This window comes from Erpetoichthys calabaricus, chromosome 12 (genome assembly GCF_900747795.2).
Source record: "Erpetoichthys calabaricus chromosome 12, fErpCal1.3, whole genome shotgun sequence".
Classification (NCBI taxonomy): Eukaryota; Metazoa; Chordata; class Cladistia; order Polypteriformes; family Polypteridae; genus Erpetoichthys; species Erpetoichthys calabaricus.
In genome coordinates, this window is record NC_041405.2 from 41,928,666 (window position 1) to 41,945,143 (window position 16,478).

Here is a 16,478-nt window from a genome sequence, read left to right on the forward strand (position 1 = left end):
GGGTTGGACATGAGCCGCTAGGGGGGTAACGTTTTCCTGATTGTGGATTGCAGAGTTGAGTATGGGCTGTTTGAGGGGAGAATGACAATCACCTATTAGTCAGTTCAAGCTTCTGATTTTTGGAAGTTGGAGGAGCTTAAATATTTAAGACTGCTTCAGAGCCTTATTTTTGTAACTAATGGTCAGGCAGGTCTTTGTTCATAGAAAGTGAAAGTTGCCTAGAAGATAAGGCCATATTTTAATTTTCTTTTTTGTTGTTTTTTTTTTATTATTATTTTTTTTTGTGTGAGTCTGGACACTTTATATATTACTGCCCCAGAACTTTACTTGCCAATGGATTGAAACAATAAACTGCTGTTTTACTTTTTTCTTCATGCTGTCATTCTTTGGTTTTGACTCTGATGGTATCAACTCCTGGTCCTGGTCGGTCACAAACTACTAACAGGTTACCTACTCCTGTAGGTGGCTTGTGACACCAATCCCGATCAAAAATTCTAACCTCAATGACCTAGGCAGCAACTGCAACCCTAATGCCTAATCCTAAATCAGCATCCAAGATGAGGTCCGCCTAAAATAGGTCGAGTTCAAATCTGGGAAATCTGAGATATGAAATATAATACTAGACGGTAACCAACCCCGACCAAAAAATCTAAACTGAACCTCACTGACCTGGGCAGCAACTGCAACCCTAAAACGTCTAATCTTAAATCAGCATCTAAAAAGAGGTCCGCCGAAAATAGGTCAAGTCCGAAATTTGGAAAATAGGTAATATGAAAGATAATATGAAACGATAACCTACCCCAATCAAAAATTCTACACTTAACCTCACTGACCTGGGCAGCAACTGCAACCCGAACACCTAATCTTAAGTCAGCATCCAAAAAGAGGTCCACCTAAAATTGGTAGAGTTCAAATCTGGGAAATATGAAATATAATACTAGACGATAACCAACCCCGATCAAAAATTCCAAACTTAACCTCACGGACCTGGGCAGCAACTGCAACCCAAACATCTAATCCTAAATCAGTATCAAAAAGGATGTGGGACTAAAATAAGTCAAGTTCAAATCAAGACAAAATACGAAATAGAATGGTAAGCGATAGCCAACCCTGATCCAACAAAATTGCAAAAAATCTTGTACATTAGTAGCAAACGCAATTGGAACGGGCACCCAAGGAGCCTTTAAACAGTAGACCATAAAAAAGTTTTTGTTCATCAGCAATTCCACCTCAGGCACACCCAGGCAGAATGTCCTTTGGAGCCACAATTCAGTACAAGTCTCCCTGTGTAGAAAATTAAGGAAAAGAAACGACAGAAAAACAGTGTCAGGCTGAAACTCAGGGAGATATAGAACATGATCTAAAACCTAACCAAACAGGGTAATAAAACCAGTGTGCAGACAGGCATTCACATAAAACTAGACACAGATAAAAGTCTATTTCAAATACTGGGAATAGTGAAAGCAAAGTAAGGGTAAGTACAAAGGGAATTGGACCAAGGTTGAACCTCAGGCCTGCCCGGGCAGAACATCCTTTGGAGCCACAATCCAGTACAAACCTGTCTTTGCCAATAAAAAAGTATGCAAACAGAAACAGAAGCAGGGGACACAGTCATGAGATTAATATAGGACCTACTTGGATAAGGGCCCCACACAAAATAACCCGCACTTAGTTTAAATAAAAAACAAGGAGAGGTCTAGGTACCAGCTCAGAACAAATTAGTATTGATGGCCAGCACATTCTGAGCACCCATAAGACTGAAAGCACTCAGCTCACTATTGCAGCAGTGTGATCGGAGCTTAAGGGAAGTTTGTTTTTTCTGAACTTAACCTAGTCAAAGTGAACTTTATTGTCATCTCAGCCATATACAAGTATACAGATAGACGAAATTGCGAAGTTCAGGGTCTACAGTGTAACAACAAAATGATCCCTGTTTTGTAACAGGTTTTGATAGCAATAGAGTATTTGGCTACAGGTGCTTTTAAGAGTGAACTGGCTGACTGACTGCACACATACTGCATTAAAGAAAACATCACAGAATGAATTTTCTTTTGTGAACAGTAAGCACTTTCATTCAATTTATATATCACTAACATGGGATGCTCAAATGTGTCTGAATAACACTGTTGCGATGCGGCCTTGCTCACCTCACAATTCCTTTATCAATTAATGCTATATGAAGCAGACTTTAGAGTCATGCTGTGTGTGATCGTTGTGATAGGATAGGATTTTTAAGTAAGTTTAGAGAAATTATAATACAATACAGTAATCCCTCCTCCATCGCGGGGGTTGCGTTCCAGAGCCACCTGTGAAATAAGAAAATCCGCGAAGTAGAAACCATATGTTTATATGGTTATTTTTATATTGTCATGCTTGGGTCACAGATTTGCACAGAAACACAGGAGGTTGTAGAGAGACAGGAACGTTATTCAAAACACTGCAAACAAACATTTGTCTCTTTTTCAAAAGTTTAAACTGTGCTCCATGACAAGACAGAGATGACAGTTCCATCTCATAATTAAAAGAATGCAAACATATTTTCCTCTTCAAAGGAGTGCGCGTCAGGAGCAGAGTCTGTCAGAAAGACAGACAAAAAATAGGAAAGGAAACAAATCAATAGGGCTGTTTGGCTTTTAAGTATGCGAAGCACCGCGGAACAAAGCTGTTGAAGGCGGCAGCTCACACCCCCTCCATCAGGAGCAGGGAGAGAGAGAGGGAGAGAGAGAGAGACAGAGTTTGTTTTTCAATCAAAAATCAATACGTGCCCTTCGAGCTTTTAAGTATGCGAAGCACCGTGCAGCATGTCGCTTCAGGAAGCAGCTGCACAAAAGATAGCAACGTGAAGATAATCTTTCAGCATTTTTAGACGAGCGTCCGTATCGTCTAGGTGTGCGAACAGCCCCCCTGCTCAATCCCCCTATGTCAGGATCAGAGAAAGTCAGCGCAACAGAGACAGAAAAGTAAGCCGGGTAGCTTCTCAGCCATCTGCCAATAGCGTCCCTTGTATGAAATCAACTGGGCAAACCAACTGAGGAAGCATGTACCAGAAGTAAAAAGACCCATTGTCCGCAGAAATCCGCGAACCAGCAAAAAATCCGCGATATATATTTAAATATGCTTACATATAAAATCCGCGATGGAGTGAAGCCGAGAAAGGCGAAGCGTGGTATAGCAAGGGATTACTGTACAACTTATTTTTGTATAGCCAAAAATCACACTAGGAGTGCCGCAATGGGCTTTAACAGGCCCTGTTTTTTGACAGTCCCCCAGCCTTGACTCTCTAAGAAGATAAAGAAAAACTCCCAAAAAAAACTCTTGTATCACAAAAACTGAGGAAATCTCAGGAAAGGCAATTCAAAGAGAGACCCCTTTCCAGGTACATTGAGTGTGCAGTGGGTGTCAAAAAAAGGGGTTATTGCAATACAATACACAGAACAGATCATAAGTAATCCTCAATACAGTATAATACAACAATAGTAATATTACAAGTACAGAACAAAATGCAATAGCAAATTGTATCACATAATAGGATTCTAATTTGTTCAGTGTCCTAGAGACCTCGGCCATCAAGGTGCCTCCCCATTACTGACCATTCCACAGCTAAGTCAGTGCTGGGCCGACCAATCTGATGAAAGGACCCTTCTACCTGATGATTCCAGTACTCCTCTATCAGAGGTGACTTTTCCTTAGGCAGGCAAAAATAACTTTGCATTAGGGCAGTGGCACCAAGTGCCACATGTGAATGCCGAGAAGAGAAACAGAATAGGTGAGGGTTAGAAACAAATTATAACTATTATTATTACTTATGTTTCAGTACTAATGACTAACAACACAGATGCAGTATGTAAAGTTAATCAGCAGCTCTAATCTGGGTTTGCTAAACTGAAGTAGTGAGTCTTCAGCCGGGATTTGAAAGCTGAGACTGAAGAGGCATCTCTTACAGTAGCAGGCAGACCATTCCACAGTTTAGGGGCCCTGTAACTAAAATCTTGACCTCCCACTGTTATTTTATTAATCCTTGGAATCATAAGCAGATCGGCATCTTGAGATCTTAATGTGAATTCTGGTTTGTAGGTAATGATAAGTTCAGATAAGTAAGCCGGACCTTGGCCATTTAATGCCCTATACATTAAAATTAGGATTTTGAAATCTGCCCTAAACTTATCTGGGAGCCAGTGTAAGGATGTAAGAACCGGTTTTATATGTTCGTATTTTCTTGTTTCTGTAATGATTCTTGCAACATTTTGGATTAACTGGAAGCTGTATAGGGAGGCACGGTGGTGCAGTGGGTAGCGCTGCTGCCTCGCAGTTGGGAGACCTGGGTTCGCTTCCCAGGTCCTCCCTGCGTGGAGTTTGCATGTTCTCCCCGTGTCTGCGTGGGTTTCCTCCGGGCGCTCCGGTTTCCTCCCACAGTCCAAAGACATGCAGATTAGGTGGGATTGGCGATTCTAAATTGGCGCTTGGTGTGTGGGTGTGTTTGTATGTGCCCTGCGGTGGGTTGGCACCCTGCCCGGGATTGGTTCCTGCCCTGTGTTGGCTGGGATTGGCTCCAGCAGACCCCCGTGACCCTGTGTTCGGATTCAGCGGGTTGGAAAATGGATGGATGGAAGCTGTATAAAGAACAATTTGAACATCCAGTGAACACCGCATTGCAGTAGTCAAACCTACTAGAAATAAATGCATGAATTAATTTCTCAGTATCTGTATATTTAGAAAACCTCTTATTTCCCCAATATTTTTAGGATGGAAGAAACATGTTTTGGACAGTTTTATAATGTGCGCTTTAAGTGACATACTAGAGTCAAAGATAAGTCTAGATTGCGGGCTGATTCAGTAAAATTAATGGTGATTCCAACTGAGTTAAATGATGACAAAATATTGTTGTGATCAGCATCAGTCCCTCCAATGATTAACATCCATCCATCCATCCATTATCGAACCCACTATATCCTAACTACAGAGTCACGGGGGTCTAATGGAGTCAATCCCAGCCAACACAGGGCACAAGGCAGGAAACAAACCCCGGGCAGGGCGCCAATGATTAAAATCTCCGTTTTATCTGTGAAGACAAGTAGTTCTCATCCATCCACTACTTTAATTCACAAATCTAACTAAAGATTAGGATAAAGATAGGAGAAACTTTATTTGGTCTAAAAGAAGGGCATAACTGGTTGTCATCTGTGTACGAGTGAAAATCAACATTGTTTTTTAATGATAGATCTCAGTGGAAGCATGTAAAGTGAAAACAGTAAAAGTCCCAGTAGTGAGCCTTGCGGGACACCATACTGTATCTCACTTCTGTGTAAAATAATGGAGTATTGTCAGCATATTTCTATATGTACTGGAATAGATTTGATAAAGAAAAACTAAACCAGGCAAAGACATTGCCTGTAAGCCCAATGTCACTTTCCAGGCTTTGTAGTAAAATAGAATGGACAATGGTGTCAAAAGTTGCACTTAAGTCTAACAACATAATTACAATGGAGTTTCTTTATCAGACAATATCAGAATGTCATTTACAACATGCGCTACTGCCGTTTCTGTACTATGACCAGTATGGAAGCCAGACTAGAATTTTTATCAAATAATTTGTGATGCGTAAGGTGTGTGTGTGAAGCTGATTGGCGAATGCTTTCTCAAGTATTTTAGAGAGAATGGGAAATTTGATATTATTCTGTAATTAAGTATATGTGGGCCCAGGTCTGACTTTTTAAGTAATGGTTTGATGACTGACACTTTTAGTACATCAGGTACTGTACCATGCAATAATGAACTATTGATAATATTAAGAATAGGTGCTGCAAGAATATCCATTGCGCTTTTTACTAGTTTTGTTGGCACTGCATCTAGGGAACAAGTAATAGGCTTTATTTTAGAAATGAAAGTTAAGTAGTACATTGTGTAGTACATTGCAAATGACTTGTGTAAATTTTCTTTCAGGTGTCAGTTGGTTCACCACAAGAGAGAAGATATAATGAAAGTCATTCCCACACATAATCGGTGACAGAATGGGCCAATATTTCATTAAAAGGTAGATAATGGTGTCTGGACACGTTCAGCAGTAAACTGCTGTACTGCCCCATAAAGATTATCTGCATTGTGATAGCTTGTGCAGTACTGCACAACACAGCACAGATACATGGACTGCTTCTGCCACCTGAGTTAGGCCAAGACAGGCAGATAAATGACCCAGACCCTGTCCCTCAGGAATAATAATAATAATAATAATAATAATAATAATAATAATAATAATAAATGTAATTTTTATACTACATTTTATTTATATAGCATCTTTCCCATGCTCAATGGGCTTTTATTTTTTTACAAGTCCAATAACAATGTTCTTAATATCTCACACTTCTGATCTGGGCCTTGACACATTGCTATTGCTCTTTCCACTCAACTGCCGTCACTTGTTCTCACTCTTGGTTTTTTCAATTACTTCTGACTCCAGCATAGAAAACTTTTTGCAATTCTCTGCTTCAGTCAGTAATACCTTAAGTTCACATTCATTGAAGTTTTTGCTTTCTGTGTTCTCCCATGGTTTGTAGTTAAGATGTCACTCAGGAACATGGCCACATGTATATGCTGATTACTGTAGATCATGAATATTCAAAAAAGGCACTTTTTAAGTTATATATAAGTGGCAGGTTGTGACGGGGAGTGGCTAAAAGCATATGCAGCCTTATTACCATACGCACAATTTTAGTATAGAATCTAAGCAATGCTTTTATACATGAGGTCCCTGGTGCTTACTGAAATTCTTTTACTGTTTACTTTAGGCAGAACAGGGTAAGAATATAATGTGAAAACATCCAAGGGGGTGATTACTTTTATATGTACTGTATCAATTATTAGATTGACTTTATCCAATTTAGTTTTGTAGAAGCCACAGCCTATCCTGACAGCTCCAATACATGGCAGTAATCAGTTGTAGAAGAGACTATCCAGGACACCAGCATAAACATATCCGCAGTCAATCATTCAGGCCCAAATCAGAGTTACATAACATCCTTGGTATGCGGAGAAAAATTTGGAGTGCCAGAAGAAAACAACATGTAGGCAAGGGGAGAATGCACATACTTTTCATGCATGGTGACTGGACGAGGTTTTAAATCCTAGGTTGTTGATCGCTGAGGATATTTATATCAACAGGGGTGAAAATATTTTATCAGCCAGCAGACAGCTTTTCACAGGCAGGGCAAGGAGGTAGCTGACTGGGAGCTCTACACAGGGCTGAGAGAAATTAGATACTTGAGTGGCATTAGTCCACCCAGCAGGGAGAGAAACCATCCTTTCATAAACCTTGACAGGATTCGAGAAGGAAATTTTTAGAGAAATGCGATAAATAGGAGCACAATAGTGTGATTTTTTGTGCTAGGAAAAATTAGTTGTGACTGGTCAGTTTTTAATGACATACATTTTTAATTAATCCATTTAAATGGGCTGCCGTGGTGGCACAGTTGTCATCAGCCACTGTACCTTTTAAAGGCTGCATTTAAAAAATTTAGAGAATGACAATATTTTTTTATGATTACATCATTTATGTAAAATGAAGATGGTTCACATAGCTAACAGCCACATTTAATTATCTTGAATCATTTCCAACTTCGAAGCTATTATCCTCTCTTAATATGCTTCAGTTTAGTTCTTATACTTCCAAAGTGATTCATGCCTCTGAAATGCTACATTTCATTGCTGTGTTACATTCAACAAATTAAAAGGGAGCAATTAAAAAGGCAATATCTGTAATAAAATTTTGGAACATATAAGTGACATTACAATGCAGCTTGTCCAAAACTTTTTAGGGATATGTTTTACTTTTATCACTATTATCCTTTTCCAGATAAGCTAGCCTAATTGGCTAGTCAAAGGACATCAGGACTTCCAATAGTCAAGGTTGGATTTTGTGTTTCCTCGCAATTTGAAGGACTGATTCTACCTACAAAAAGACTTAAGTTTAGGCCCAGAGGGTCATGATCTAGTTTCATAATTTGTTTTTCTGACTTTATTTTTACTCCTTTTCAATCTTTCTTCTTTCAGTTAAGGGTTTTGCTATAAACTTATATAGTTTATTTCTGTTATTAGTTTTTTTTTTTTAATTCTGTTGTTTAAAGGGTTCCTAAAGTACTGTGTATCTTCCCATGATTCCATTTTGCTTTGTCATGGATGCCTCCATTTTGTGTTGTTTTGTTGTAGTGGTTGCTATGGTGTCAGTCACAATAAATGACATTCGAGGTCATGCTGCATATGTCATCAGGGTTTAAGGTCAGCTCCATATGCTTCCTGGTATCTGAGATATACTGGATAATAAACTTTTCTTTGCCTTCATGCTTCATTTTCTATTTTAATAGAGTCCTTACTTTGTGCTCTGACTTTGATTTTTGTTTCAGATCTTCAGTTGTGAGGACTTTTGCTTAAAGAATCTAGGCTTGGCTTTTGATAACACTTCATCTTCTAGTCACACAATTTTTTCTTGCTTATCAATGCACAGGCAGTAACGGAGGGATGCTAAACAATCTTCAGTAGATTTTACAAGAGCAAACTACCAGAGATCACCTGCTATATCTGGAAGGATGAAGAAACAGAGCGAGAAGAGAGGGAATGGAGAGATTGGGAGCACACCACTTAGCACTTTCTAATACTTATCAATGGCACATAAATAACAGTGGCGCCTCAAGGTTCTTCATAGTAATTCCAATATATTAAAACTTTATACCCCAGTTTAATAGGGTAATAAAAACAGGTATAACAAGAAAACATAAATGTCAGATAGAACGTTTTCCTTCCGAAGAGAGAAAAACCCCATGTACCGCTTATAGTTACTGTTGCACTGAATGACAATAGTGGTGTTGTAAGCGATGAATAACAGAGTTGTAGCTGCTTCCATTCAACCATGAGATAGAGCTGCTGTGCAATGGTAGGACATTTATGCAGGTGGGAGATTGGACATAGTCAGGTTGGGGTCAAAGATCTTGTTCTGTTTTGGTGATTTTGGGGCTTTAGTCCCCAGAAGCTCAGCAGAGTGACCCGTTTATGACAAAAGGGAAAAAAATAATAACTAGTTTGAGCCTGATGTCCTGAGTTTGAATTCAGAGTTTTATGTAGGGTCCGTCTGTGGCCCCTAGTTCCTGGTGATACTTTTTTCAAGTCTCATTAATTCAAGGAATGCTTAGCATTAACTCTGGAGCAAAACATAATGGTAGTGGCTGGTGTAATAAATGTGGGGGAAATGGTTCTAGACATTGTTGATTAGTTTAGATTAGATATGCTTCATTGATCCCCCAATGGGACATTCAACCCCAAGGTGAAATTCAATAATTTCTTGATTTGGAATCAAATTATTATTTTTTAATATTGGTCATGATTATGGCTTTTGATTTTGGATGAATGAGTCATGATCCATTATAAATACATGCATTTAATGCAATGCATTTAATATATATATATATTTTTAATTACTGTAATTGCTACTGTCATAGATCTGGTTTACTAATAATAATAATTACAAATTGTGCTTTAGGAAAGCAGTTTTTGATTTCAGGAATTTGATACTGCTTGCAGGAATTGTTTATTTTTTTGCATTGTAATTGAATGTTTAAGGTTTTGGATTATGATTCACAGAAGATTAAATATTTGTCTTATCACTGTGAAACGTATTCTGTCTTAAGTAGGGGGTCATTTGGTTTACAACCTCAAAAAGCAGTGCTAAAGTGACATTAAATGACATGACACTAGAAAGATAGTCTTTTTACATAACTGTCTCCCCATGCATCACATGATTGTCATTTTGTTAATGTTGCCAGACACCTGAAATGAAACCCTCATCCCAATGGTATAGTAAAGGCCATGTCACATTAGATGACTTTTCCAGCACTTTTCAGTTGTAGCCTTCATTTACATGATATTTGCAAGTGGGAGACAGTGACTAACATGTCATCTAGTCTGACATATGCAGTGACTCACTCCAACTAGTCCATGACTCTTCCCTGCACCTTGAGTTTATCTTTAGTGATAGGGGCAGGATCTGTGTGCATGAGAGCTGCCAACCAATGAATGTTCATCCAAAGTACAATGCATATAACTCAGACAGAAGAGAAGCTTGTCCATCTAATGTTTTTTGTACCACAGTTGCATAGAAAAAAGACATAAAATAGCACTGATTTTGGCTAAACTCACTGTACCTTTAAACCTTTCATACAGCACCAGTTCCATGAGGTAACACAGTGTTGGCAATCAAAAAAAGGTGCCTGTGTCACTCTACTGGAAAGTCATCACTCAGTCACTATATGCCCATTGATTTTCAGTCCTGTAAAAATCAGTAACTGCAGTCAGCAAGTCTGACACACTCTACAACAAGTAGTTGTATAATGTGATATTAGCTTAAGTTACACAGCCCAGTAGTCAAAGTCATAAAACACGGAGATGGAGAATGGTGCGGCCATGTTCAGACGCCTTCCTGACCGCTCCGTCTAGACTGTGCATTTTTTTAGTTTATTATTATTTCTTCAATCACAGACGACATCGGGTTTAGTAATTTATGACAGTAGAACACTTTTGGAAATTGGAAACCGGGTCTCTACTTTTATTTTCAGACACTTTTAAGCCTGATCTGTCGTGGCCAGCTGAGATACTCCGCAACCCAGATGACAACAATAGACGCGACACTGACCCACGGTGACGAACAAAGAAACGGCATGGGAAACTTAGCGCCATCCGAAACAGACTGAGACAACAAGCACATCGCCCACCACTGCCTAGCATCCTGCTGGCTAATGTTCAGTCACTGGAGAACAAGCTGGATGACCTGAGAGCAAGAGTTACTTTCCAACGCGACATGAAGAATTTCAACATTTTCTGCTTTACGAAGACATGGCTGACCCCCACAGTGTCAGACCAAACCGTAACACCGTCGGACAGAACGGCAGAGTCTAACAAAGCTAAAGGTGGGGGAGTCTGCTTCATGACTAATAACAAATGGTGCGATGCCAGGAGTGCTTCCATTCTCTCCGGCTACTGTTCGCCTCATCTGTAGTATTTAATCGTTAAATGTCGTCCTCACTATGCGCCTCGCAAGTTTACCTCAGTCATTGTCACGGCGGTCTACATCCCACCCCACGCGGACACAGGCACGGCTTTGTCTAAACTCCACGATGTTCTGTGTACAACTCAAAACAAACACCCAGACATAGCATTCATCGTGGCAGGGGACTTTAACTCTTTTAGGGCGGATGTCGACTTTTGTCGACAGGAGGGGTTGAAGGCGAATGTCGACAAAAGTCGACATCCAGGGATAAAGGGCGACAATCAGCTGTTAATGGCGACAAATCTCACTGTCACGTCACAGGCATTCCCTCTGTGCTTGGAGGAATGCTAGACTCGTTGACTCGGCAAATAAACATTGCGTGTGCGTGAGTTGCGAAATGTAAACAAAGGCAAGATGGCACCGACATGTGAAAAGGCAGCGAAGCAAGTGCAGAAAAGAAAACACTTGGCAGACGTTGTTTTGCGCATTACCGCGGAGTCGGACTCTTGATTTTTCAGAATCGGACTTTATTGGCAGTGATCAGGAGATCGAGCAAGAGAGTTAGAAGCAGGCATCAGCTGATCAGACACCAGCCGATGGTGGATCTGCTGCCAGTTGAGTGCCTTCGCGCAGCCGATGCATCTACGGCAAGGTTCGCATGGGATAAATACACATACATTGATCCGTTGAGAGCCGATGTGGCTACCGGAGTTTACAAGACGGCATGGCTTGCTTTTGGACACGACAGATCACCAGCTGCTGTACTTCAGGCTGCTCTCTCCTGATGCTGCTTTTCAGCTACTGTCAGACGAGACAAACAGGTAGGCAGAGATTTTTTTTGAATCGCGGGCTGCGTTTGCATCGCATTCTCGTTTTTCAAAGTGGAAACCCACAACGAAAGACGAGATGAAGCGCGCTGTGGCATTACAAATAGAGATGGGACAGAACTGGTGATATAACTTCAGGGAGCATTGGTCCAAACGTGTTTTGTCCCCTGGTGGCTTAGGTACGTGCTGCTGCAAAGTTTTATTCACTTCTGTAATAAACAGAAGCAAATCCCATGGGGTGAGCCAGGCTATAATGCCATACATAAAGTTCATAAAGTTTCAGAAGATGAAAAGAGGTGACAATACGGTTTTCATGCAGGCAGAAAACTTGGTGGCAGTGGCATGGCACGATGGCAAATGGGTGACTTGTCTCTCTACAGTACACACTAACAATATATGTTAGAAAATGCAGCAACAGACAATTGAAAAATAGGCATCAAAACAACACATATTGTAAGGAGTGCAATAAGGCAATGACTGAAATTGGCTGCTTTGAGCGAGATCAGGCTTTGCTGTGTAAAATGTATGTGATATGTATGTGAAATCATAGAGAATTCAGGCTCATACAACATGCAAGACAGTAACATTTGTCAAAAGTAAATATTTTTTGTTGATTTGATATGTTAAACAATTGCTTTGTGTCCTTTTTTAAAAAATGTTAGTTTTTGGAAAAATATTCAGCCCTGGGAGAAAAGAAACAAAAAAAAAATTAGCCCTAAAAGAGTTAATAAGGCAAACCTCAGTCAAGTAATGCCGAACTTCCACCAACACGTCACGTGTCCAACTAGGGGAGCCAGAATTCTGGATCACTGCTACACCTCGTACAAGCAGGGCTACAAAGCTGTTTCACATCCAGCGTTTGGGAAGTCTGACCATAACGCCATTTTCCTCATGCTGGAATATAAACAAAGTTTCATTTGTGAAGCTTCGGTCACGAGAGAGGTGAAGATCTGGTCTGCCCATGCTGCAGGACGCGCTCGATGACATAGACTGGGACATGTTCCGAACATGTGCAGATGACATCAACGTGTTTGCGGAAGCAGTAGTTAGCTTTGTTAGTATGCTTGCTGATGAAGTTGTCTCCACGGTGAGAGTTAAATCTTTTCCCAACCAGAAACCGTGGGTTGACGGATCGATCGATCGATCCACACGGCAGTAAATGCTCAAACCGCTGCTCATAATGCTGGACTCGCTACTGGCAATATGAGCACCTACAAAGCGGCTTCATATGATGTTCGACGCGCCGTGAAAGATGCCAAACACTGGTATCAGGAACGAGTAGAGCTGCACTTTCAACAGGGCGACCTACGGAGCATGTGGCATGGACTGCGTACCATCAAATCTCATGCTACGGTAATACAGACTCTGCATTTGCATTTGCTAACAAACTCAACGTGTTTTTCACCCGTTTTGAGGCTGGTTACGCAGCTGACGCTAACTACTGCCTGACTACGAAGGACGGTGATGTCATCAGCATTGCAGAGCATGATGTGCGTACAGCACTGAAGTGAGTAAACATCAGGAAGGCGGCGGGACCAGACGGCATCTCCAACTAGCTGGAGTACTCACCTCCATCTTTAACGAGTCTCTAGCGCAGTCCGTGGTTCCTATGTGCTTCAAAAGATCCACAATCATTCCTGTTCTAAAGAACAATAAGCCCTTGTGCCTGAATGACTACCGACCTGTTGCACTGACATCAGTAGTCATGAAGGTGTTCGAGTGGCTACTGAAAGACATCATCTCATCCTCCATCCCAAGCACCGTTGACCCACTCCAGTTCGCCTACCGTCCTAACAGATCAATGGAAGACACCATTTCCCATGTACTGCACACCACCACCCTCAGCCATGTGGACAAGAAACAGGGGAACTATGTGAGATTGTTGTTCATTGACTATAGTTCAGCATTCAATACAATAATATCCTGTAGACTTTTTGCAAAACTGAGGGACTTGGGACTCAACAACCACTTGTGTGCGTGGGTGCTGGACTTCCACACAGGCAGAAGAATACAGGCAGTGAGGGTTGGTAAACTGTTTTTTCCAACAGGATCACCATTAACACAGGAGCTCCACAAGGGTGTGTTCTTAGCCCCCTGCTGTACACCCTCTACACCCATGACTGCACGGCCATGTACTCCTCCAACACTATCGTGAAGTTTGCAGATGACGTGGTGGTACTGGGCTTCATCGTGAACAACGATGAGATGGCCTACATGGATGAAGTTTGCAAACCTGACATTGTGGTGTCAGGAAAACTACCTCCAGCTCAATGTCAGCAAAACCAAGGAGCTGGTGGTGGAATTCAGCAGAAGACAGTGGCGGGACTATAAGCCCCTCATCATTAACGGGACTCCAGTGGAGAAGGTGAACAGTTTTAAATACCTGGGGGTTCACATCTCTGAGGACCTGACATGGTCTGAACACATCCAAGTTCAAACCAAAAGGGCAAAGCGAAGACTCTATCATCTCAGACAGCTTAGGAAGATTGTGGTCTCTTCAGGGATTCTAAAGACTTTCTACTCTGGCGCTGTGGAATGTATCCTGACACAGAACATCACATCCTGGTTTGGAAACTGCTGTGTTCAGGACCGTAAAGCCCTACAGAGAGTGATCCGTGCAGCAGAACGCTGCTGCAGGTCAGCTCTACCATCTCTGCAGGACATTTACACCAGAAGATGCAGGACCAGAGCTCTCAGGATTATCAAAGACTCATCTCATCCCAGCAGTAGCCTGTTTCATCTGTTATAATCAGGCAAAAGGTTTTGTAGCATCCTGGCCAGGACAGAGAGACTCAGAAGACGTTTCTATCCTCAAGCCATAAGACTGTTAAATCAGAACATGCCATCTCATCCATGACCCTCCACAAACTTAGACTGAACTGTAATTGTACCATGCCATCTACCCTTACCTTGTTTTGGAAATTGGTCTGTCCTTTAACATATGCACCTGTCTAACATTGGTTTTGCACAATAATCACTACACTATTGCACTTTAACACTTAATTCTACTTTATTTCACTTAATTTTACTTTATTTATTTATGTCCTATTAATAATAATAATTCATTACATTTACATAACGCTTTTCTCAGTACTCAAAGCCCTATCCACACAGGGAGGAACCGGGAAGCGAACCCACAATCTCCCACAGTCTCCTTACTGCAAAGCAGCAGCACTACCACTATTATATTGTTATCTTTTAATTTAGGACTTTTTCTTAATCTAACTGATATTCTTCTAACTTTGCACAGTTTTGATAAGCAGATCAGGATGCATTTCACTACGTGTTGTCCTGTATAACTATGCATGTGACAAATAAAGAATCTTGAAGACAGTGTGAATGAGGATGCAGACATGAAAACATATGTCTATATAATTAAAGGATTTCAACATGCATCTTGTTTTTCACAATCTGCCTTGGTGATCTACCAGGTGATTTCTAGAATCATTTCAAAGGTAATTTGTGTTTGCATCACTTCAAAACCTGCACAAATGGTTGGAGATGAATGAAGCTAGACATCTGAGAATGTCATGTCTAGGAAATCCTTATTGTAGTGCAACATCTGTTCCAGCAGAAAGAATTTTCTCTACATTGGATGTTAAGCAATTGTGCACTTGTCTTCAAGCAGAAGCTGATGTGTATCTTTTTGAACATAAACGTAGACATTTGAGTCTTATTAAACAAAATTTTCATTCAACATAAAACAAGTATAATTTCTTCATCCCTGGTTTATCCAGGTAGTATTCCTGTGTTCCTTCTTCACACAGAGGTGCACTGGCCTGACATGTGATGCATTTTAGATCACACATGTTTTAGTGTTGCACTGCCAGTCACTCATGTACATATTGTGAAAATGAATAGTCTTGACACACAGATGTGTACAGATTTGAGTCCAAAACAGAACTGAATAGAAATGGAAGTTGTCTTGCTTTTAAATCATGTCAGTGGAAGTGATGTCATCAGGGGCCCGGAACCGGAAATGATTTTTGGGGGCCAGAACTGGAAGTAATATCTTTCTGCCTGGAAACCGGAAATGACATCCTCGGGGCCAGAACTGGTGATGATGTCACCGGGGCGGAAACTGAGATGATATCATTGATATCAGGCAGAATTTCCTGTGTCTGGTCAGCAGAGATAAAAGAGAAAGGTTTACTGCACCCTGCCGCCCCCTGGCCTGGCATGGAAATACCTTCTTTCGGTCCTTCTAGCTGCCTCCCATGCGCACGTGTGTGACAATATCTAACTAGGAGGATGGACAACGGAAACTAAGATGCTCATTTAAACCCAGCTGCTTGTCTTTCCTGAGATGAGTTTATGTTTTTAATGCCTTGACTGCTATGCAATCTTCAAAGTAAAAAGACAGGCAGTTTGTTGTAGTGCTGAATGCTTTGGACTTCAAACCCTGAGGTTGTGGGTTTAAATCCCACTACTGACACTGTGTGACACTGTGTGAGCAAGTCACTTGGCCTGTCTGTACTCTATTTGGAAAACCAAAAGAAATGGAACCAATTGTATCACAAATGTTGCATGTCGCTTTGGAAAAAGTTGTCAGCCAAGTAAGTAAATATAAATTAAATGTGTGTGGTAACGATCACCTCATTCATTCATAAATTAGTTTCAGGGAA

The 16,478-nt window shown here is 40.9% G+C and overlaps 1 protein-coding gene across 1 annotated transcript in view; it reads right to left on the reverse strand.

The window, feature by feature from the left end:
* Window positions 1–16,478, reverse strand: part of LOC127529743 (craniofacial development protein 2-like) — a 928,907-nt gene that overhangs the window by 881,672 nt on the left and 30,757 nt on the right. The gene's annotated exons all lie outside the window — the stretch shown is intronic.